The 23,307-nt window shown below is 36.0% G+C and overlaps 1 pseudogene; it reads left to right on the plus strand.

The window, feature by feature from the left end:
• The first annotated feature begins 1,446 nt into the window (after positions 1-1,446).
• Positions 1,447-23,250, plus strand: LOC100722927 (vomeronasal type-2 receptor 116-like; annotated as a pseudogene).
• The last annotated feature ends 57 nt before the right edge of the window (positions 23,251-23,307 follow it).

Genomic DNA, 23,307 nt, shown 5'->3' on the forward strand with positions numbered 1-23,307 from the left:
ATCTTTGCTTTCAGGATTGCTAGATGAAATTTTATCTTCAAGACATCAAAGTCTATCTTCAGTATCTTTCAGGCAGTTTTACCAGATTTTGTCTGACTTTTTAATTTCCTGGATATCTCTTTGAATCTGTTTCATGCATTATAAGCCTTTCCTATATTGTTCATTTAAGGTTTATATGATTTTCCTGTGTTTCTATTTTTAATCTATGTCTTCTTTAGGTATGCTCAGTAATTATTTCATTATGTTTGATTTCTTTTTTAGCCTAACACATTATTTCTGTCCTCATTACATTTATAGTCTCATGAAATTATTTCTTTACTTCACTTGCTATCCTTTTGGATATTTCATTAATGTGACTTCTATTTTCTTTGATAACTATATCTCCCAGAGTTGGTCTGTGTGGGTTAGAGCTCTGAGATTGCCTTTTGCTCCTTTATACTTACATTGTCCTAGGTTCTTCCTAAAATGCTAGTTGTGGTGTCCCAGGCACTTCCCAAGTTTGCTGCTGTTCTGCAGTGTAGGGGAATGGGATAGGCACTGGGTTTCTCTGAACATAAGTTCCATGGGAGGTATCAAAGTATGGGACAGGCTTTTCTAGACACATACAGCGACACTGAGGCTTCCCTAATGGCCAGTGATGTGTGATGACAGGGTTGCTGCTTCTATCAGTTTTGTGTCTACAATGGGACTCCCCTGATGATAGAAGACACACAAGAGTGTGTATCTCTGATTTTCCTGGTTGCTAGCTGCACAAATGAATCAAGCATCTCCAGTGGCAACTTGCAGGCACTGGGAATATCTGGCTGCATCTCCTTGCCCTTATTGGCTGTATTCAGGAAGCAAGCCTTCCACTGGTGGTGGCTAGTGCGCAAGATTGGGTCTGATTGCATATCCCTGACTATGTAGGGTGACTGTAGGAAGCAAGTCTTCACACAAGGGTGAATCTGGTTGTGTGTCCTTGGCCATGCTGGCTGTCTTCAGGAAGTAAGCCTTCTTATGATTGCCACAGGATCAGAGGGGTGTATCTGGCTGTGTCTCCATGTGCACTGGCAGCCCATAAGAAGCCTGTTTGATGTTCTTCATCTGCTACATCTCAAACTTCCTGCCACAGTTCATCATTTTCTTGAGGAGGCAGAGTAGAAGTAAGAATAAGATACAGATCACTGCAGGTTAAATCATAGAATTAAATAAAAAATTAAATGCTGATGTATTTATAAGGGTCAGCAGTGAAGCCCACACAGTAGGATATATGAGAAAGTTCAGCAATAAAGAAAGCATCATAAATATGGACTAAGCCTTCAGTGCCAGCCACATTGGAAAGGGGAAGCAGTGGGTGTGGGGAATGCCAGGACAAAGGAGGTTGGGAAGGTGGTGACAGAAGGGAGGGAATCACAGGAAGGCAGTGGGAAGGAGGATGAAGAATACAGTACAGGGAGGAGTGAGAAGATGGCAGAGGGTGGAAGGAGGAAGAAGATGAGGGAGAGGCAGAGAAATGACAAGATGGCTGCAGATGAGAGGGGCAACAAGACGGTGGCAGATAAGGAGAAGAATAAGGCAGAGATAAGGAGGGGTAACAAGATGGTGGAGGGCGGATGGTACCAGTACTGCTATAGTGTGCTGGAGGAGAAAATGGTGATAGTGGAGTAGAGATCAAAGGAGGATGTGGGGAGAAAAACAGAGGAAAAGATAGAGAAGATGGAGGTGGTACAGACTGTGACAAAAGAGAATGGGAAGATTCTTGTGGGTGGCAGAGTGAGAATAGAATGTAAATCATCTATAGGGTCAGTGAGGTTTTTGGGTGTATGGGATTTGGCAATGTGGAGTGAGCCAAGAGCACCTGGATTACCTCACATGTCTGGGTAAGGGAGGGACATTCCTAGGGAACAAAAAAGTCATGGATGTAAGGAATCTATGACCATTTGCCATCATGGTAGCAGAATTCATTAATTCATGAAGGGTAGCAAAATTGAAGGTATCTGTCTCTGGCCAGTGGCCATTATCAAGATTTTAAGGAGGCCACGCTGTCTACAAATAAAATAATTTTCTTCATTTTGAAGTCTCCCAGAGACATAGTATACTCAAGGACAAGATGGCACTAGTTGAAATAACATGCAACTTTCTACTTCAGTACTACCTCAGGAAGGGAAAAAGACTGGAGTAATCAGCTGTTGTTCTGTTTATGCAAAGATGAAAATTTCCTAAAGATCACAAACAATACTACAAGCCAGTGCCAAAGAACCAGGATCTAGTAGGTGAAACAGGCAACTTCTCATCTCCAGTAATTTGAAGCAGTGGGACAGACTTAAGACACAAAAATCCAGCTATGACTGGAAGACATCTCTGAGAAAAAGTCACTTCCTAAGCATTCTAAACACTATCCTTAAAGATACCCACCATAAACAGTTTACAAGCATCAATGCAGGAGCCAAACTAAAATAAAAAAATCTAGAAAATGAGAAATCACAATAGCCATATGCAAGTCCAGATACGCAGCTCCTCAAAGGCAAGCAAGAGGGCAGTGAGGTGGAGAGATTCAGAACCTACCTGCCTTCATTCGCTGAAGTGTTATCAGTGGAAGTAACAAGACAGATGAATACGGCTCTAGAAAAATGCAAATCAAAAACAATTTCTCAAATAACTTCAGAGATGATGAGCATAATAAAGTGAAAGTACTCCAGTGAAAGTACACATTAAAATGTAGAGGAGCTCAGGAAAATGATGGAAACCATAAATGCCCAATCACAAGAAAGTAATTTACCAAAAAATTTCAAATAGATATCCAGGAGATTAAAATTTCCATTGACGGGATACACAGCAGAATGAGCCAACATGAGGACAGAATATCAGATTTAAAATAATTTTTATTTGTGAAAATGAAATTATAAATTTGTTTAAAATAGAAAGTGATCATGAAAAATTAATCTATCAGCTGCTATACTATGCAAAAATAACATAGTCAATGAAAAAGTAATGAAAAAACATGAAAAACCTATTCACCAAAGTAAGGCAGAAAACATCCCAAACATGAAAAAACTGGCATACAGATAAATGACATATATGACTTCAATTATACATAATCAAAACAAATTTCCACCAGGCCAGGCATGGTGTCACACACCTATGATCCCAACACTCTTCAGGCGAAGACAGGAGAATCACTGTGATTTCAAAGCCATGCTAGGCTGCATAGTAAGATTAAGGCCAGTTTATGCTACAAAGAAGAACTTTGTCTTACAAAAATAAAACAAGAAAATAAAATCTACCCAAAAAGCACATAATAGTGAAGATTCCAGAAATTTGACTGAACAGAACATTTTTTTTAAATTTTATTTAAAAGGAAAAAGAGAAAAAACAAAACAAAACAAAGCAGTGTAAGGGTACAAGTAATACAGAACTACAAAAAAAAACAGTAAGAAATCACCAGTTGATAGATCACACATTATCAACTTAGAGATAGCTGCTCTAGTCACAGTATCAAAGCATACAAAGTGGACATTCAAACAGTGAGACTGCAAACAGTTGTGTTCAATGATCCAACCAAAAACATTAATATGGTCAGCTATTTAACACCCCTAAACACACTTGCAGTTGTATCCTTTAGAGCACTTTTTTCCCTCTCTTTTTTACAACAAAATTTACACATTTTGGGTTTTATTATTCCTTAGTTCTTATTACTTTTTCTTGGAAGAGAATAAAGTCAAATATGGCAAAACAAAGCTGTCAGTCAAAACCAAGGATAGACATAGTACATGATGTAAAAACAGAGTACCAGGTTATCAACACTGGTTACCATAATGCTTCTTGATTCCTTAAAAAGAATTGTCTATCTCATTAGGTATTATAAAGTTGAACAAAACAGTAGAGAACAAGACCAGTAAAACTTAAACATTGTAAAAATTACAGGACTTCCAAAGGAGATAATAGTCGAACCATAATGGGCATCTTAGTGACACTTATTGCCTTCAAAGTAGTTGCCTATACCCTTAACTTGATACTATCGTACAGAATGGAACAAGGTCTAATCAGTCAAAACAAGATAGTGGGAGTATTACAGGACTTCAAAACAAGTTAATAGGAAATTTTAAAAAGTTACTATAATATATCCTGCTAATTTTATTAATTTTTCCCCTTAATTAAAAAATCCTAAAAAATAACTAAGTAATTTTTTAATGAATAAGGGAGAGATTGAGATAAAAGAGGACATAACAACATAACAATACAGGTCAAAGCATGACTGTTTCAGCAACCTAGTGCTTCATCACCAAATAACCCAACTTAATAGTAGTTACCATAGTGTCTGTCTTTTTCCTTGAAATATTTGAATATAACTTCATATACTGTAGCTTCAAATATTTCCATATCAAGAAGCCCAGAATAAAGCCATTCCAATTAATAAGTGAAAACTTTATAAGGCTTCAAGGCCACATAATGGGGAATCATGAATACCACATATTTTTATATATTTGAATAATTACTTACATTAGGGAAACTATTCAGTATCCACACCTGCGAGATTGATTTATTTCACTTATGGGTATGGTCTCAAGCTGTGCCCATTTCTTGATAAATATCTCAATGTGGTCCTTCTTTATAGCTGAGTAATACTCCATTGTATAGAAATACCACAACTTTTGTATCCATTCCTCAGTTCATGGACACCTGGGTTGTTTCCAAGATCTGCTGATTATAAATTGTGCTACTATAAACATAGGTGCACATATATCCCTGTGGTATGATGCTTTCAGTTCTTCTGGGAATATGCCTAGAAGTGGAATAGCTGGAACAAATGGTACTTCCAATCCCAGCTTTTTGAGAAATCTCCAGACTGACCTCCACAAAGGTAGTACCAGTCGACACTCCCACCAACAGTGCAGGAGAGTTCCTTTTTCCCCACAGCCTCTCCAGCATTTGTTGTTCTTGGTCATCCTGGCCATTCTTTCAGGAGTGAGATGGAATCTCAGTGTGGTTTTAATTTGCATTTCTCTAATGACCAATGATGATGAACATTTTTTCATGTATTAATTTGCCATTTGTATTTCTTCATAGTTTTTTTAATTCTTTATATGATTTAGACAGAGTCCTTCGTCTAAGGGGAAGTTCACTAAGATTTTTTTTCCAGTTTGTGGATTTTCATTTCACTGTGCTGGAGATTTCTTTTGACATGCAGAAACTTTTTAATAACAAGTGGTCCCAGTTATTGATTCTGGGAAGTATTTCCCGTGCGGTTTGAGTCCTGTTTACGAATTCTCTACCTACCCCGATGTCTTCAAGGTTTCTACCCAATTTGTCTTCCAATAGATTTAGTGTTTCTGTTTTAATATTCAGATGTTTGGCCCATTTAGATTTTAATTTAGTACATGGTGATAGGCATGGGTCTAGCTTTAGTTTTCAGCAAATGGAGAGCCAGTTTTTCCAGCACCATTTATTAAAGAGACCGTCGTTCTTCCAGTGAACCTGCTTGGCTCCTTTATCAAAGATAAGGTGGTTGAGTGTGTTTGTAGTTGTGGTTGTATCTTCTAATCTATTCCATTGATCTTTGTCTCTGTTTTGATTCCAATACCATGTTGATTTTACTACTGTTGCTTTGTACTATAACTTCAAGTCAGGGATTGTGATGCCTCCTGCCTTGCCTTTGTTGCTTAGAATTGCCTTTACTATTCTAGGACTCTTATGGTTCCAGATGAATTTTAAGAGTGATTTCTCTAGATTTATAAGGCAAGTTGATGGTATTTATATTGAGATTGCATTGAATCTGTATAACAGTTTTGGGAGAATGGCCATTTTCACAATGTTTGTTCTTCCTATCCATGAGCAAGGGATGTCTTTACATCTTCTGAGATCATATTCAATTTCTTTTTTCAGTGTATTATAATTTTCCCTGTAGAGGTCTTTCACTTCTTTTGTAAGAAAAATTCCTAAATATTTCATTTTTTTGCTTGCTAGTGTGAAGAGTGTGGTTTCTCTTATTTCCCTCTCTGTGATTTTGTTGTTAGTGTATAGGAATGCTACTGATTTCTGAGTATTGATTTTGTATCCAGCTACATTACTGAATTTATTTATTATATCTAAGAGTCTTTCAATTGAGTTAGGGAGTCTTCTATGCAGAGTATCATGTCTTCTGCAAACAATGATAAAATTATTAACTTCTTCTTTTCCTATCTTTACCCCTTTTATTTCTCTCTCTTGTCTAATTGCTCTGGCTAGTACTTTCAGTACTATATTAAATAGGAGTGGTGATAAAGGACATCCTTGCCTTGTGCCTGATTTTAAAGTAAAGGCTTTCATTTTTTTACCCATTTAGTATGATGCTGGCTGTTGGTTTGTCATAAATGGCCTATATTATATTGAGGTAAAGACCATCTACTCCAATTTTCTGTAAAGTTCTTATCATGAATGAATGTTGGACCTTATCAAAGGCTTTTTCTGCATCTATAGAAATGATCGTGTGATTTTGGCTTTATTGATATGGTGGATTACATTTATTGATTTACATATGTTGAACCATCCCTGCATTCCTGGGATGAAACCCACTTGATCATGGTGTATAATCTTTTGATGATTTTCTACATCCTATTTGCCAATACTTTATTGAGGATTTTTGCATCTGTGTTCATTAGGGAGACAGGTCTATAGTTCCCTTTTTTAGTTGGGTCTTTCTCAGGTTTTGGTACTAGAGTAATATTTGCTTCCAGGAATGACTTAGGAAGGATTTCTTCCCTTTCGATTTCATTCAATAGTTTGAGTAGTGTCGGCATTAGGTCTTCTTTGTATTTCTTGTAGAATCCTGCAGTGAATCCATCTGGGTCTGGACTCTTCTTTGTAGGTAAGGACTTAATTACATTTTCAATTTCATTAACAGAGATTGGGTTATTCAACAGTTTTTCATCCTCTTGATCTAGCTTTGGTACTTCATATGTTTCTAAGAATCTGTCTATTTCTTCTGTGTTATCAAACCTTTAAGAGTAGAGGTTTTCGACATAGGTGTTGGTGATCTTCTGTATTTCTGTAGAGTCTGTAGTGATTTCACCTTTTTCATTTCTTATTGCATGAATTTGAGCTTTTTCTTCCCTTTTTAAAATAAGGTTGGCTAGGGGCTTATCGATTTTATTTATTCTTTCAAAGAACCAACTCTTTGATTCATTGATTCTTTGGATTGTTTTCTTAGTCTCTATTGCATTGATTTCTGCTCTAGTTTTTATGATTTCCTCTCTTCTTTTGGCTTTGGGCTTGACTTGCTCTTCTTTTTCTAGCTGTTTGAGGTGTAGCATCAAGTTATTTATTTGTATTCATTCTGTTTTCCTGATGTGGTAACTCAGTGCAATAAATTTTCCTCTGAGGACAGCTTTCATTGCATCTCACAGATTCCAGTAAGTTGTACCTGCATTTTCATTTTCTTGTAGGTATTGTTTACTTTCTACTTTAATTTCTTCTGTGACCCACGGATTACTCAGGAGTGTGTTATTCAGTTTCCAGGTGTTTGTGGGATTTTTGCAGTATCTTTTATCATTAATTTCTAATTTCAGAGCGCTATGATCTGATAACATGCAAGGGATGATTTCAACTCTCTTGCATTTGTTTAAATATGTTCTGTGAGCTAATATATGGTCTATTTCAGATAATGATCCATGTATTGCTGTGAAGAATGTGTATTCTGATGTTGTTGGGTGGAACATTCTGTATATGTCTATCAAATCCATTTGTTCACAGGTGTGATTCTGTTCTGTTATTTCTTTGCTCATTTTCTATCTGGTTCATCTGTCCCTTGGTGTCAATGGCGTATTAAGGTCTCCTGTTACAATTGTGTTACTGATAATTTGAGTTTTCATTTCTGTTAATAGTTGTTTTATATAACTGGGTGCTCTGGAATTTGGTGGATATAAATTTAAGATAGTTATCTCTTCCTCTTGGAGTTTTCCCCGTACGAGTATGTAGTGACCTTCTTTGTCCTTTATGGTCATTGTTGCTTTAAATTTCATGTTGTCTGCAAACAGAATGGCTACTCCTGCCTTTTTTGGATTCCTGCTGCATGAAGTATTGTTTTCCATCCTTTGACTTTCAGTCTGTGAGTGTCCTTCTGGGTTAGATGGGTTTCATGTAAACAGCATATGGCTGGATTTTGTTTCTTGATCCTTTCTGCTAGTCTTTCTTTTGATTGGTGCATTGAGACCATTTACATTAATGGTTATTACTGTTAAATGCTGGTTTATTGTTGACATGTTATCTATCTGCTGTTGCATCTTTATCTTTCTGTTCTGTTTAATTATCTGCTTTGCTTAGTGGTTTTTTCCTTTGTGTATCTAAACTGTCTTTCAATATTTTTTGCAGGGTTGGTTTGATGTTCATGAAGTTTTTCAGCTGTTCTTTCTCATGGAAGTATCATATTTCACCATCAATTTTGATTGATAGTTTTTCAGGATACATCAGTCTAGGTTGGAAATCATTTTGCTTTAGGATCTGGAATACTTCACTCCATGCTCTTGTTGACTTTATTGTTTGTGCTGAGAAGTCTGCTGTGATTCTGACAGGTTTTCCTTTATAAGTGATCTGTCTTGACATCCTTTATGTTGTCTCCTTCTTTTTCATTAATCCCTATCAATCTTATGTTATTTTTCCTTGCATCATTTTGCAGTTCTTGAATTGTTGTTTCTTGATTCCTTGTTATTTTTAAAAGATCTTTCCTTTCCTGTTCACTAGCTGCAATCCTGTCTTCAAGGTCTGAAATTCTATCTTCACTTTCACTGAGGTGGTTTTTACAGCTTTCAGTGGAGTTTTTTATTTCCTGTATATCTTTGTGCATCTGCTTTATGTATTCTGTTTGTTTCTTATATTGCTCATCTAGGAATTCTATCTTTTTGTTTAGTTCCTCCAATATTTAACTGTGTTTTCTTTAGATATATTCAGAATCTCTTTCATTTCTTTTATCATTTCTTCTTTTACCTGGGAGATTATTTCGAGTTTGAATTCCTTTAAAGATTACTGGAGTTGCTTGTTAATTTCAGTAGCTATTATGTCTGATATTTGAGGTGAATGGCATATATTTTCTTCTATATACATCGCTCCTAGGGTTTCTTGAGATGGGCTGGAGGTTTGAGGTTGTAATTTGGTCTTTCATTTTGTCATTTTCCTATATTTCTTTGTTTCAAGTGTTATTTGAAAGCTTCCAAAGGGTCTATTGGAAATCCCCTACTATGTTCGCAGCTCCTGAGACTCTGGCAACCAGTTACCCCAAGCCACTGGGCCTGTAGAATCAATGGCCCTCTTCTGCCTGTTTAGAACTCCGTAGTTCCAGATAAGCTGGGCTTCAAGGACGCTGTGCGCCCACCTGCTTGTTGGAAGCTCCACAGTTCTCCAAGTGCAGCCAGAATGGGGATGCGGATGTAGATGCCTCACATCCACTTATCCACTTCACTGCACCCAGAAGCCTGGAGGGTCCCGAACAGTCTGGGCTTTGGGCAGAGTGCACTGAGCACTTACCACAGGCCACGGGGGCCTCTGGAACCTGCAATGCTCCCCTGCTTGCTGAGATATCCACAGTCCTCCAGACACATGGGGAGGCAGATGCAAGTGCCCCAGATCCGCCCAGCCCTTCCTCTGCACACAGATGGTGAGGTGCAGGAGTCCCAAATAGGTTGGGTTCCGGGGATAGTGTGCGCCCACCTACTTGCTGGAAACTCCACAGTTCTCCAAGCGCAGCTGGAATGGGGAGGTGGATGTAGATGCCTGAAACCCATTTATCCACTTCACTGCACCCGGAAGCCTGGAGGGTGCCAAACAGTCTGGGCTTTGGGCAGAGTGCACTGAGCACTTACCACAGGCCACGGGACCTCTGGAACCTGCGATGCTCCCCTGCTTGCTGAGATATCCACAGTCCTCCAGACACACAGGGAGGCAGATGCCTGCTTTCAAATATTCACCCTCCAGATTATGCACTGTTTGCAAAATGGAAAAGAAGCCTTACATTGGATAACTGTGGAATAATAAAGATTAAAAAGTATTCAAATTGAACATCACATAGAAAGAAACAAAATGATAGTATTTGCTCATAACGTAATTTTAAAAAGAAAATATACATTCTCTGTGGATTTTTCCTGTCCAATAATCATTAATGTGAACCATTAAGACACAGTGTGACATGCATTGGTGGTTCTCTTTTAATATTTCCCCTATATATAAGACAAAAAAGTGAAAAGAACTATTTTAGATCAAATAAAGCTAGAGATAAATTCTATCAAACATAGTAAACGACTCTCAAATGGTGAAAAGATCTAAAAATGAACTCTAAACTTGTTTGGATAACAAATACACCAAGTATACAATACTGAGCCTTCTTTTCTTTAGTAACTAATTAAATATCTTACATGACTACAGAGCATGCACTGTGACTCATAAGCCTCCCGCTAGAGGAGACTTGTACTGTAGATACTCTTACTATCTCATAATGTGCACATCATGGCTTTCTGCAGTGTGTCCTCTATGACCCCCAGACCTGCAAACCAGGGCAAGAATAAGGAATAATTAGTATGTGAGGTTTTCAGCTTCCAGACTTCACATACATGCATGGGCACTCCATCTTCTCAGACACTGACATACAGGTAATTACTGGATTTTGTACACAATCAGAGGACTCTAACAAATTCATTGTGTCCCTGCATGGGACAGGGATGTTACTGACACAAGGACTGATTGGGTTTTATCAGATGCTGAATTGCGAGCAATAATGGTAGGGGAGGAAACATTGACCTCTCACTTCCACAGGTGGCATCTGTTTCTTTCTCATACCAATGCCAGCTGACACTTCTGCTGCTGGACACTTTTCCTCATTATGTCATGGCTTTTGAGATCTGTTTATATTGATCTGTTTATATTACCTGACTGTAACATCCTCTCTACCTAGGTCTCTGGAGCACCTTGCAGAACAGGAAGGTCATATTGTACATGGCAGGTGTGTTTTCCTTCATAGAATTTGCAATCTCTGCTATCTGTTTCACTTACTGATGTGACATTCCATGAGCTTTAATTCTGCTATGCTGTAGAATATGGTTTTCAGACAATGATAAAGTAGCAGAAATATGGAGCAGGTGGATCAAAGAACTCTACTGTCAAGTAAAATCAAACCTTTTAAAAAATAATCGTTGCATTTTTTGATAATAGTAAGGATTTTATTTAATAAGGGCACAACCCTTAGTGTCCAAATCAACTTACTGACTGGGAAGAATTACTAAGGGAAACATCAGATAATTTTATTTTTACTAAAACCATAAGCAAAATGAAAAGTTTTGAATGAAAATTGCATATATTTTCTCTGTATATCAATAATATATTGCAAAAATAAGTTTAATATTTTACAGGAGGATAGGGCCCATGTATTCAGAAATAATTAAAATAGTCCAAATAATATATCAGACTTTTCTGCACCCACGTATATGTACTACATTTGAAGTGGGATGTACTGTTTCTATGTGTTGTAAATCATGTTCCTTATACATCATATTTTGACTTATACACCAACAGGTTCAAGAAAATTTATGTGCCCCCATCTTATATCCTGTAAAATTGATAAAATTCATCTTTTCACACAATTTGCAACTTCCTAAATTTCAAATATACACGTTCATGGTCTCTGATTAAAGCAAGTGAATATTGAGAAGCAAATTGATAGGGCTCAAACTTATGTCTATTTTTTAAATAAACCTTTATTTTTAGTATCAAATGAAGATATAGAAATACAATAATGTACATTTTAGTGGATCATGATAAGAATCTTATTTCCTTAGTATTTACCTTAAGCAACTGCTCTAAATGGATCTTTGCAAAACACATGATATGGCTTTATTTGCATTATGTTTTAATAATTGAATCGACTATGTTTCAAATATTTCCTTAATAATTTCTTAGCTTCTCTGTCATATATATGTATATATACTTTCCACCACTTCAACCATTGCTATGTCTATAGTCAGTTTTCCCAGCAGTAATTATTTAATATAGTATCTTTCATCAAATGAAAAGAGTTAGTCCACATCAAAGACAAGATGAGTAAGTGTACCTAGGGTTGTTTCTGCATTTTCTGTTCTGTTTGATCAGTCTACAAGTCTGTTTTTGACAATACCATGCTTTTTATCACAGTAGCTTTTTAGTATAGTGTGAGTCTAGGACTGGAATACCTCCTGCACTGAGGTATTTTTGCTCAGATGCATTACTTTGATGAGGCAGAAGTTTGGTAACACAATTTCAGACTATCACCAGATCATATTCACCCCCCAGTCAAGTTTCTTAATGTGCCATAGATGTTTCCTTTAACATTATTTTCCTTCTTTTTTGCTACTTCCATTTCCATGTTGAATCATGTATCATTGCTAGACTATGAAGTGCTTGGTATGTGTTAACTATAAAACCTAAGACTACATGAGGACTAGTTCTACAAAAGATGGAATTAATTTTCTGGTTGTATAGCCATAGTTAGACTATCACCTGAATTTTGACTGCTGTATAAAAATATACTTCAACTGAATAATTAAAATGATAATTATAAACATCTCAGTTTTGGCTAAGAAAATGCAAAAACATCATCTTTTTGCTCATCAGTGATTGTCTGACCAATGCATACTCCTATAGCAGGAAGATGAAGCAATTGTCCTGAAATCTTTTGAGACAGCCAGCTTAGTCATTAGAAATCCTCTTAGTTATCATCTGACCCTAATTACACTCCCAAAACAAGACCACTAATAATGTAACATTTATGTCTCAGTTTGTAAAACATTAATTTAGGGGAAGAAGTTGAGCATTCAGTTTGTAAATGCTATGGCACTGGATTGCAATAGATTAAATGTTTACAATAAAGACCTCTACAGTCTCTATGCAGGCACATGCCCTACAGCCACCAGAATGTTCTAGCCTTCATATTCACCATAGAACAGATCAACAAGATTCCTCATCTTTTGCTAAACATGTCTCTGGGATATGAGTTTCATAATTTCCTTTATAGTCACTGGGTTATGCTGGAGAGTTCTCTCATTTTGCTCACAGGACAGAGTGACATCCCTAATTACTCCTGTAGGAGAAAAAGCAAGTCTGCAGCAGTGCTAACAGGAACATCATGGCAGCTTCTGCTCAGGTCAGAACCTTCCTGGAGCTCTGTAAGTTTCCACAGGTGAGGATGAGGGAGATTAGGAAATATAAAACCAAAGTTTGGAAGGGGACATTCTGAGATGACTAAACAGGGTGAAAGAAGGATCCTGGTTAAAATGCATCTTAACCACGATGAAATTTCAATACATAAGATAAAAAAAAAAAACTAAGTGATTTGCTCAGAAGGGTTTTTTGTCTATAGAAAAATAGGAGGAGAAAGAAACAAAAATTCTTCCTAACAATTTGTGCCTTGTAGTTCTTTTCTAAAAAGCTTTTGTTAAGTGAGATAAATAGACTGTATGAATAGTATCTCCTTCAATGCCTTCCTGCTGTTATTTAGTGTTCTCCAGGTTTGAGCTTGTGCTTTGTCAACATTTTCCTTACACTCCTTCCAACTTTCTTTCCCTTTAGGTAACATTTGGGTCTTTTGATCCAATGCTAAGAGACAATGGACAGTTTCCTTCTATCAGGCAGCCCCTAAGGACACATCTCTGGTCCTTGCAATGATGTCCTTGCTGGTTCATTTCAGATGGGCCTGGGTGTGACTGGTCATTATGGAAGGTTACAAAGGATTTCAGTTTCTCTCAGATATGACAGGAGAGATGGTCAGAAACAGAATCTGTGTAGCATTTGTGAAAATAGTCACATCTCCTCTTGTATCATATATAGGATTTGCAAATCAATATGTTATTTTGACCAAGGAGACATCACAAATAAATGTGGTGATCATTTACTATGATACTGATTACCTAAATCATGTCAGCTATTACATAGAGCAGTACTTAGTAACAAGAAAAGTCTGGGTGACAAACTCACAGTGGCATGCTGACATGACTGGGAAAAAATTCATCTTCAATTCATTCCATGGAACTCTCATTCTTTCTAACAATTTCTGGTTTCAAAACTTTTGTCCAAGATGCTTACCCTTTCAAATACCCACAAGGCTTTTACCTCACTAGTTTTTGGTTTAATAATTTCCACTGCTCATTCTCCAATGCTGACTGTTCATTGAAAGACTGCACACCCAATGCCTCTTTAGCATGGCTGCCTATGAATCATTTTGACACAACCATGACTGATTGGAGTCACAATGTACACAATGCTGTGTATGCTGTGGCTCAAGCCCTCCATGACATGCTTCTTCAACAAGCACAAACGTCATTGATGGAAAACAAGAAAGTGACAGTGTTTTCCCCCTGGCAGGTAATCATCTTTTTTGTAATAGCATGCAATGTAATCAAGGTGCCTGAGAAGTTTAGAAAACCTTATCCAAAAGTACGAGTGATTCCATACTAGGTCATGCTAAGGAGGTAAACTTGAACTTTGTAGGAGTGGGCACTTAGCAAGAAAGAACTGGCATAGAAAAAATCAATATGAGAACAGATCATTGCTTTTATCTAAAACATGAATATGGCTATTCAGATATTATACTTAATATAAAATCTAAATATTTTCCATAAGCTTTAGTATAAAAGAAGTCTTTGTATTCTTGAATTAAAATAGTGTTAAACTCTATATTAAATATAATATCTTGAATTTCTCACTTCATGCTACAATGCTTTGTGCTTGTGAAAAGTTCATTTTGTAACTACAATCTGTGGAAACACGAGATCTAAAACTGCTGAGATGTCTTAGACTTATTTTGTAACTTGCATGAAAATTTTGTTAGTTTGGATAAAATTTTTCTCCTGAGATTTATTGGCATTGTAGGAAAAATGAAATATTTTGTCTTGCGTGACACTTCATTTATTCTACTTTATTAAATACCCATGTCAATGTTGCATTATGTAATAAAAATTGAAGATAATTAGGAACTTTCCCTATTTCATTTGTATCTTAATATTGAAGTCCTGATCAGCTGAGAGTGATTTTTCTTTTAGTTCTACCCAATTTTGAAGAACATTCAATTTAACAATCCTGCTGGAGGCCAAGTAAATTTGAATGACAGAAGCAAAGTGGATGTACAGTATGATATTCTCACCTTTTGGAATTTTCCAGAAGGCCTTAGACTTAAGGTCAAATTGGGAACATTTACCCCACATGTGCCACACGACCAGCAACTGTCTTTATCTGATGTGTCTTTATCTGATGATGTGATTGAGTGAGCCACAGGAATTGCAGAGGTATAATTGGATATAATTATAAAGCACTTCAGTAACAACAAATAACCAAAACATTGCTGTAGATTTTGCATGCCAAGTTTTAGGTAATGGGAAACTATGGCACTCAAAAATTTCAATTTTCTCATTTAGTTATATTTTGTAAATGTTTATAAATTAATTTTATGTCATTAAATATGGCACTCACACATACATATATGTAATACTATTTACGTATATAAATTGTTTTTCTTTCCAGTTCTAAAGCATTGATACATTTCTAAGAACTCAGCAACCTAAATTTTTTCTTCAGATGCCCCACTCTGTATGCAGTGAGAGTTGTCATTGTGGATTCAGGAAGACCTCTCAGGAGGGAAAACCTGCCTGTTCTGATTGCACCCCTTGCCCAAAAATGAGATCAGCAATCACACTGGCAAGAGTTGGCCTTGCAACATTCTCCATGTTCATTTCATATTCACCCCATCCATCCAAGAAATGGAAAAAAGACTTCCAAAGGACAGCGATGACAAAATTATTTCTCCTGTCAAGTGGAAATTTATTTCTTTAACTCAGTACATTCTCTTTTCCTCTCTATATATGTACTCATAGATTCATTTTTCCTTTTTTTGTATTTCCTTTTTCTTCCAACATTGATGAGGATTGGAACAAGTGTTTCCCTCACCCTTAGCCTTATCTCCATATCTTTTGTTGTTATTTTGAGACAAATCTTGCAACTTTTCACCTGTCTATCTCAGAATACTGTGTAGCTGGGATTACAAGTGCACAAAGCACTCCCAAACTATTGAGTTGCTTTTCTAGACCTACTGAAAATATTTTCTCATGAGAATGGTTCTCCCTTTCTATCCCCTCTGAGTTCCATCTTCACCATAAAGCTTAACATATAGCATTATTAAATAAGTTATGCATATGATTGAAACCTTATTTTGACTACATTGAAGATGAAGGCCTAGAATTCCTTACTTTTCAGAACCTAGCACTGAACTTGACAGAATGCAGGTGTTCAGAAATTGTGCTTGAATTGAAACAGAGATAGATCTTTAATATGGTACATGCCTGGAGTACACTATGACATCAGTTACTAGCTGTTAGCTCTGCTGTACCAGAAGTCACACATCAGTAGGGGAAGTAGTGACATCTTGAATCATAGTTTTTGCTACAGAGCTGCTGGATGATATGCATTCAGTCTAAGGGATATAATGAGTGATGGGGTCTATATTTTAGGAGACTGTCAGAGAGATTTCATAGGAGGAGTCTCCACCACACACACTATGCTCTGTTTCTCTTTGTATTGTTGGCTTCCATGGGCTGAAAAGCTTTTCCTTGTCCTGATCCTTCTTCTTTGCCATTTCTGTCTTTAGCCCACTGACTATGGACTAAAAATCTGGGCCACAATAAAATCTCTTGTTCTAAATTCTGCATGCCAGGTGTTTTGTAGCAGAGATGAGAAACTGGCTCGTCCATTATTATACCAAGATGAATTAAAATGACATAAATTCTTGCTTAGGATTAGCAGAAGTGGTCCAAATGGCTATTTCCTATTTGTGTATTATTCAAAAGGCTAAAAATTAAATTCTATGTCCTTAAAACACAGATAATATTAGGGTGAGAATAGGGACAGTTTATAGTAAAGTTACTAAATCACACAACTTCAGAATTTTGAATGACTGGAAACAGTAGATGACAAAAAAGCATGACTTGCTAGACTCAGCTTTGTACTGGATATTTTCTAATTTGCTTTAACAATTGACATGTGATTTCATTTTAAAACCTACTTAGTATGACTTCAAATTTCATTTGAAATCTATCAAGACTGACCATGTAACTTATATAAACTTGAATATGTATTAGCTATGAAGTTTCAGTGTGTCATACATTGTATTAAGTTGTTTATACTACTGGTTTCTAAATAACAAGTCTCAAAAATTTTGTTTCTCATATAATAATTTAAAATACAAATTAACAAGCATCTGTACTTGAATGACTTATCAAATATTAACATTGAAGCAAAAACTACTTCAGTGACAAATGCCTATTTTATATTATACTTATGTGCTACTATGAATATTCAGTTATTCAAAACCAAGTTTGCATTTGAAATATTTTTGAAAACTAGATAACAAAGAGAAAATTGAAACCAAAGGAATGCTTACGAAATTAAAACACTAATAAAGAACTCAACAGAACCAAAGTTGATTCTAGTAAAAAAAGAATAATTGACAACAATGAATACATTACAAGAAGTTGACGAAAACACATTTCAAAAAATATCATAACTAAAAATTTTGCCATTTTTTCAGATGTATGGAAATTTACCTTATGAATATGTAGTTTATAGTTCACTGTTCTATACCAATCTATTTGAATGATTAATTGAAACCCACAGACTACAGGAAATAGCAAGAGAATTCTAAGGTAAAATAAAACAAATTGACCAAATGCTATTAACAAATATGGATTACTAGTTTAATATTTCTCCAAAATATTTTATATGTATTACATATTAAAAGAAACTCTCTCTAAACTACTCCCATTTATGTCATCCATAGTATACACAGTAAGGAATTGGTCAGCATTCTACTGACATACTTTCATGTGTATGTTCATTGTACACAATGCATAGCAGCCAATATATTGAAACAGTCTAAGATGTCATTAGAAAGTCAGTAAAGACATGTATTATATATGCACATTAATGTGTTTAGTCATAAAGTAAAATTCAATTGTGACATTTTCAGAACAATACCGAAACTGGAGATCCTAATGTAAATGAAATAAACCAGACTCATTCAGAGAAGTATCACTCATTTTCCTGGATATTTGAGATCAACACCGATGGTATAAAATGGAAGGGAGTCTGTTACTGGAGAAAGGGAAAGGAGTAGGTAGGAGGGTGTGTAAGGCAAGGAAAAACTGGGAAAACATATTACTATATGTGTAGACAATATTACAGTGAAACCTACTATTTCATAAAATTATTAGGCACTAATAAAATTTAATAAATATAACTGATATGAATATTCAAAGCTGAAAAAAATGTACCCCTAGTGAAATTTTAATGCTTAAAGTAGCATGCTAATGGTGATTTACTCCTTCAGAGAAAGTAAAAAAGTGACACAATCAGTTATGTTAAGAGGATATCTAAAACCTGAGTTTTATAGACCATTACTCTGTCATAAAGAAAGATAAATTTGACTCATTTGTATGAAAACTTATGCATCTTGAGACCATAATGTAAAGTGAATTATATCTGACAAGAGTGGAAATATTGCATAGTTTCTCTCATTTGAAAAATTGAACATGTAAGAACATAATTAGAAGTAATGAAGAGGAAAAAGCAAAGGGAGATAGAATTACTATAATCCAGCATTGACAGTTTATCTAAACATGTTGACAGGATAGTTGTCTTATATGTTTTATATGTCACTTGTTCTAGGAGTGTTGGGCGCATCTGTATATACAGCAATAAAATGTGTAAGGACTTACAAGATAAATGAACTAGAAGCTGGCACCATAAAAGGAAAGTAGAGGAGAAAAAGAATTAAAATGTGTTATGCACATGTACCAATTCCCTGAGTGAATGGATCATTATGTACTGGAAACATGTACACATTAGTATTTTTTAAAAGAGAGAGAAAGGCTACACGATGTTGCCGAGAGCTGACAACATCATTATAAGAAGCTAAATTTACAGACCACTTTTCTTTGGGAACTAAATTGGCATAATGTATCCCAAACTGACATTTATGTTCTAAATAGAGAACCCATAACCAAATTCAGTCTATTAAATATAATTTAGTGTTCTGTGTCTATAAAAAATAGAAATGGTATCAATGAATGAAGAAAATATAATAAAGTTGAAATACTTTCCATGACTTACAAATAAACAAAAGCAACACTTAATAAATTATGGATAGGAAAAAACTGCATAGAGTACAAATAATATTTATACAACTCTAAAGTAAATCACACATTTTGCAGTTAAATTATGAAATCAAATGTCACAATACAATACTCCTTGTCCCTCCTTCTACCAGATACGTTACATGTCCCTGCTGATACAAAACACTCTGAAAAACATGTAACACCAATCAAGTATGGGAAATAAGAATATATCTGAGATAATTTTATACAGTGTTGGTTTGTAAATATAAAGCACACATGAATTAATAATTGAACCTTTAGTGGTTAAACGTAAAATGAAAAGTAATCTACTGCTATACATAAGTCATTACCCATTCAAAGATATTACACAAAGTCACATTTAAGAAATCTTCAAGTATTAGTGATATGCTTATAAAATTAAAAAGTCCTCTAAAAGTACAGAATACTCTCCTGTACAAGTCCAAAATATCTTTCTAATAATAAAACTGAAATACCTGAAGAAAGCATGTTCATGGATGGAAATGCTCAACAATGGGAGGATGTTAACATTTTACAATTTGTTCTATATGTACTATGTAATTGTTATGCAAACTAAAACATAATTTTTCAAGAAAGCCTCAAACTTTCATGGGGGGGAGAACATATCCTACTGGACAGTATATAAATCTCATTGTAGTTCTAAAACACAGCAAATTATTTGGGTTTCTTAAGTAGCTATTAACTGAACAAATCTGTAAAGCATGAATTAACAGGTTAGCTAGAGACAGATATATATTTTATTGTTCTGTGAAAATATAGAACTGTAAAGGGCAAGATTATAAATATAACATTCCTTTGTTTGGTGTCTAGAAAATCAAATGAAAAGCTGGGCATGTTGATGCAAAACTGGTATGCAGGCACTCCAGGAGGCTGAGACAGAAAGGGCAATGCTATGATTAAGATTGTTTCAAAATGTAAAAATTTTTGAAGCACAAGTTGATATAACTCATTACAAAGGTTTGTATTCAGGATTCTTGTCTAGAAATTGAAAGAAAATTCTTTTAAATGAAAAAAAATGAAAATGGCTAATGACAATTTCGTCCAATTCACTCTCTGTGGAGTGTGGATGGGGACAAAAACCATCTTACATTGACACAAATGCACACTCTGAACCTGGCCACATGAAACAGAAACAAAACAACCCAGTTTTTATTAGGAAGCCCTATGAAATTCTGCAAATGGTTGAGTGAATGGCGGAGAATTAATGAACTTTGACTAATGACAATTTGAATGTCTCAGTAAATACGGAGCAATGTGTGAAGTGCCCTGATGACCAATATGCCACAACATAGCAAGCCCATTACCTTCAAAAGTTGGTGACTTTCCTAGCTTATGAAGACATCATGGGGAAGATGTTGGCTGGGACAGCCCTGGGTCTCACTATCATCACAGTTGCTGTCCTTCGGCTTTTTGTGAAGAATCGAGATACTCCCATTGTCAAGGCCAATAACCATACTCTCAGCTATGCCCTGCTCATCTCCCTCACCTTCTGTTTCCTCTGTGCCCTGTTCTTCATTGGCCATCCCAACATAGCCACCTGCATCTTCTAGCAAACTACATTTGCAGTTGTCTTCACTGTGGCTGTTTCCGCTGTCTTGGCCAAAACCATTACTGTGGTGCTGTTCTTTAAGGTCAGTGCTCCAGGGAGAAGGATGAGGCAGTTGCTGGTATCAGGGGCACCAAACTACATCATCCCCATTTGTACTTTCGTCCAATTCACTCTCTGTAGAGTGTGGATGGGGACAAAAACCATCTTACATTGACACAAATGCACACTCTGAACCTGGCCACATTATCATGTGCAAGAAGGGCTCCATCACTGTCTGTCTTCTACTGTGTCCTAGGATACCAGGCTCCCTGTCCCTGCTCAGCTTCATGGTGGCTTTCCCAGCCAGGAACCTGCCTGACACCCTCAATGAAGCCAAGTTCCTGACATTCTGCAGTGTGTGGGTCACCTTCCTCCCTGTGTATCACAGCAGCAAAGGGAAGGTGATAGTGGCCATGGAGGTCTTCTCCATCTCGGCCTCTGGAGCAGGGCTTCTGGGCTGCATCTTTGTCCCTAAGTGCTACATTATTTTGTTAAGACCAGAGATAAATTCTCTGCATCACTTCAGAGATAAAACACATTCTGGTAAACAAGAAACCTTCTTAGTTTTAAAAAAAAAAAAAAGAGTCACTTGTAAAGCATAGTGCTTCCAGCGCAAATCTGATGTTAGTTATTAGATTCACACATGTAGTCTACATCAGTAAACAACTTTTTCCTATAATATTCTTACTGTTAACAACAACTGAAAAAATCAATTTTTGACTTTGCGTATTAGTCTGGAATTTCTTGTTGTGTAAATTTTGTCATAAATCTTTTTGTTTTTGTCTTTTTGTGTCAAATTCAGGAAATTTCTGTAGGGTATTACAGTGAATTTTTATAGTAGTGCTTGTTGAGGTCTATCTTGTTTATTTTTCATTTCCTAACATGATACTTGTATAAACATGTCTTTCTCTTGGTTTGTATTTAATACACAAATTATTACAATGTTTTTCTACTGATATTTACACCTGAGTTATTTTAGAACTTATCATTATTGCAAAAAAACAATTTTGTCTATCATTTTAATGTACTTGATATTTTATTAGGGAGCAGTTACTTGTTGAATCAATTGAACAAAATTTTGAATCCATATTTGTGTTTTTGAATCCCCTATATTTTTTGCATATGATTTGTGATTCTTCAGTTGTCCTCTTTACTGTATCTTTTATTTCTTCAAGATTTTGTTTACACTGCCAACATGCTGTTTTGTTAAAAGACAAACCGATACTTGCTGTGAATTCTGCAGAATTTTCATCAATTCATGTATTTCTTGCTTAGTAATAATTTTAATCAGTTGTTAATTTAGATATTTTATTAATATTTAATATTGATTATTAAATGTAAAAACAATTGTACACATTTTGCTGTGTTTACAGTGTTCTTTTCTTAAACAACTTTATGCATATTTGAATTTAATGTTTGCATATATTGTCAGTGAATTGATCAATAGCATTTAATAGTTCCATTCTTGTTGGATTTTTAATTTTCATATACAGTGAAAATAATTTCTAAAATGGGAAGAGAAACTAGCTAGAGGAGGTCACTGAGTTATTTCCTGGTTCCTTGTTGTTTTGGAGAAATCTTTGTTTGCAGGATTGTTAGCCACACTCTTGTCTTCAAGGTCTAAAAGTCTATCTTCAGTCTCTTTCAAGCAGTTTTTCCAGCTTTCATCCAACTTTTTAATTTCTTGGATATCTCTTCAAGTCAGTTTCATGCATTATAATCCCCTTCTATATTGTTCATTTGATGTTTCTATGATTTTTCTATGCACTTGTTTTTATCTATGTCTTCTTCAGATATGCCTAGCAATTATTTCATTATGATTGTGATTTTTTTTTTTTACCTGAGACATTATTTCTGACCTTATTACACTTACCATCTCAGGAAATTGTTTCTTTACTTCACTTTCTATACTTTCGGAGATTTCATGTGTTTGACTTCCATTTTCTTTGAACAACTATCTCCCAGAGTTGTTCTGTGTAGTTTAGAGGTCCAAAGCTGCCTTTTGTTCCTTTGTATTTACATTCTCCTAGGTTCATCCTAAAAAGCTAGTTTTGGGGGTCACAGGTGCTTCCCTCATTGATTGCTGTTCCATAGTGTGGGAGAATGGGCCAGGCACTGAGTTTCTTTGAACATAAGTTCCACAGGTGGAATCAAGATATGGGTTAGGCTGTTCTAGACCCATACAGCTACACTGAGACTTCCCCACTGGCCAGGGTTGTGTGGTGGCAGGGCTGCTGCTTCTCTCAGCATTTGTGTCTACACTGGGACTCCCATGAAGGTGGCAGGCACACAAGAGTGTGTTTCTCTGATTCTCCTAGTGGTTGCTGGCTGCACAAAGGAAGCAAAGGTCTCCAACAGAAACCTGCAGGTACTGGGCATATCTGGCTGCATCTCTCTGCCCTTGATGACTGCATGCAGGAAGCAAGCCTTCTGATGGTGGTTGCTGGTGTGCAGGTGTGGGTCTGGTTCTGTGTCCCTGCCTGCACAGGCTGACCTTGCATGGGAAGCAAGCCTTTTGATGATGCCAGCATTGCACAAGGGTAAATCTCA

Source organism: Cavia porcellus, unplaced genomic scaffold (assembly GCF_034190915.1).
Source record: "Cavia porcellus strain 051 isolate PalLab524CR breed Dunkin Hartley unplaced genomic scaffold, mCavPor4.1 scaffold_21, whole genome shotgun sequence".
Taxonomy (NCBI): domain Eukaryota; kingdom Metazoa; phylum Chordata; class Mammalia; order Rodentia; family Caviidae; genus Cavia; species Cavia porcellus.